The following is a 2,973-nucleotide window of genomic DNA, read 5'->3' on the forward strand; positions in this document are numbered from 1 at the left end:
AAACAAAACACACTGTAAAGCAACATATAAATAAATTTTAATAAAATTTGTATAGAAAAAGGAGCTTTCAATTATTTTCATTTTACAATTATTTTCAGGTGCTTTAACTTGTTATTCAATTATATTATTATCGGGCATTTTCTAGATTTTCTTTCAGGAATATTCCAGAAAATATCAGGCATACTTTTACGCCTTAGATAAAGAATCTTTTTTCTTTTATTGTCCAATTTACATTAAATATTATTTAAATTAAATATATTTCGCTAGCCAAGTAAAATTTTTAGTTTAAATATAAATTGTATCTCACACAAAATTATATATCATCATTAAATTTTGTTTTTGTAATATTCTCTGATTGTCCAACTCTTGTGAAGAAATAGTTTGTTGAAATTTGATTTGCACAAACATTAAATATTTAACAATTTAAAATTATTTCAATAAAGATCCAATAACAGCTAGAAGAACAGGAGAAAATTGATTAAAAATGTTAGTTTAAATATAAATTGAAATTCAAACATTTTATTTATTTTGTATTTTCAATTTTTATCAATATGATGAGAGGAATAACAAAATAAAATAGAAAGCAATATTTTAACAATTTTCCTTTGTTTATTTAGCTTCTGCCCCATTTGAAATAAATAGATTTTATTTACAAAAACAATATTTGTATTATATTATTTTTGAAAATTTAAGACGTAGAGAAAACTCTGTTTACAAGATATGTTTTAAAAGTCAAGATTTGCAGGCTAAGCTGCCTCCTGAGTATGTCAAGTTTATGTGTGGATGCAACAAACGGGCAGCAGCCAATTGCAATTGGCCAGCGCCACATAGGGCGGCGGCTGTGGCTAGATACAGCCAAAAGCTGTTGCCAAAAAATTGTTGAATTAAATGTCTGCCATATTTAGGCGGCAAATACACAAAAGATGCAACAACGAGCGGGCTGCTCGTTGTCTGCTGATCACATCGCGATAGCGACAGGGCAATGTATGGGCTGGCAGGCGCGACAAGTTGCCCCGTGGCAACACAGGGCGGCACGGGCACGGGCACGTGTGTGTGTGTGTGTGTGCGAGTGCGAGTGCGAGTGAGCACAAATGGACACCCAGACAATTGTAAAGGCGGCGGCTCGGTCCGTCGCGCGTTGACACAATTTGACAGTAAGACAAACCCGAAACGAAAAGCAAATTTATAAACGACAAGCAGCAAAATTAATGCAACTAAAAAGACAAATTAACGCGCAGAGAAAGCCAAACAGCAGCAGCACCAACAACAACAACAACAACACACGAGCCACTGCAGTGCACTGCGGCCCCGGGCCGGGCAGATAATCACTTAAAAACTTTGGGGCTAAGCCCTTTTTGGAGACCTGAGGCGGCCCAAAAAATATAAAAACAAAAAAAATGTTATAAAAAACTACAACTTTCATTTGAGCTGCGTGCGTTCAATTTGTCTAGGCGCCCCCGTCCCCCTTCCCACTCTAAGCAGCTGCTCTTGAAGGGCTGCATTGTTGGGCACTTTGATTGATGACAGCTAATTGCAGCCTCCAAAAACGAGAGAAAAAAAAGTGAAATTGTCGGCGTGGGTGTGCACCCAGCCCCCGCTTCCACTCGCTAGCTGCAACGGGAGCCGCATGCCACAATTGCAGCGCGACTTTGATAAGGGTTCTAAGCCGCTTACGTTTGAGAGAAAGCGGTCGTCGTGTCTAGAGAGCTAGAGAGCGTCCAACTCTTGCAGCTTGTGGCGAGCCGCCCATCTGTTTCATCCTGCCACTTGGCGTGCCAACAAATTGACGCACAATTACTGTTCAACTAGGCGCCAAGAGCTCGCACCACACGGCGCATGAGTTATGAGTGCCAAGTGATAAATGTGCAACCAGCGGCACATAAATTCATTTTTGCATTGTAAATATGCATATTTGTGTTTGGCTTTCCTGCATTTTTTCATTTTTAATTATGTCGCAGAACAAAGGCCAACTGCTTGAAGGAATTAGCTTAAAGCATATCGAAGAACTGCAAGTGAGTAGGGTTTGACGAACTTGTTAATTTTTAAAGGAATTTGTTAAACTAAAAGAAGTGTATAATTTTGAATTTGAGATTTCGGTGCCCAGAACACCTTGGCGATATAATCCAAATACAGCTCAGCAAAGACACATTCTAGAAACATGACGAGACGATGAGAAGATCGTTTGGAATCGTTCTGATCGGACTACTATATCATATAGCTGACATAGATAGGATCGAAGGAAAGTGAGCTTCTTGATAGCATAACTTTGCTGTTTTTAAAGAAAAAAAAATTACGAGCTGCCTTCTTTCTGCTCTATAGGGGTATTCAATATACGGCACGCAATTGCCATGCCTGATTGGGCTTGGCAACAAGAACAAATAAATGCATGCTATACAGAATGAAGAACGTCTTTCTTTTGAGCTTTTGTTTCTATATAAAATGTGCGTCAGGGAAGTAAGATAAGGCCTAGCATATTGTACCTGCTCTTATTCCTGTTGATCTAAACCTACGGATACTCGTGTCGAACAAACATGAAATGTAAGCTATTGAATCCGGCTAAAATAAGTATTTCAGTTTGTAAAATGAAGGATTTGGAACATAGAAACTCTAACTGGCCGATTAGCCATAGCATCTGGAAAACTCCAGGTTCAGGCAAATCTGCCCTATTCCAACTTGCCCCTACACCATGAGTACCTGAACTCAACGATTTCATCCGATTTGCAGCATATACTCATATATACAGTGTTTTGGTGCTGGAGGACAAAACGTTATCTGGTCTTGCCATAAAGTAAGGTAAGAGGTATGAATCGATTTAATGTATATAATAAATATTATATTATAAATCTCCAGCGTTATCAAATATAAATTTAAATTATATGCATACACAATCAATTCACACAATGCACATTTATTCATTCATAAATATTTAACAAATTTATATATTTTTTTTTTAGTGTGTTATTTTTGATTCTA

Source organism: Drosophila novamexicana, unplaced genomic scaffold (assembly GCF_003285875.2).
Source record: "Drosophila novamexicana strain 15010-1031.04,08,12 unplaced genomic scaffold, DnovRS2.1 tig00000121-arrow-pilon, whole genome shotgun sequence".
NCBI classification, from domain to species: Eukaryota; Metazoa; Arthropoda; class Insecta; order Diptera; family Drosophilidae; genus Drosophila; species Drosophila novamexicana.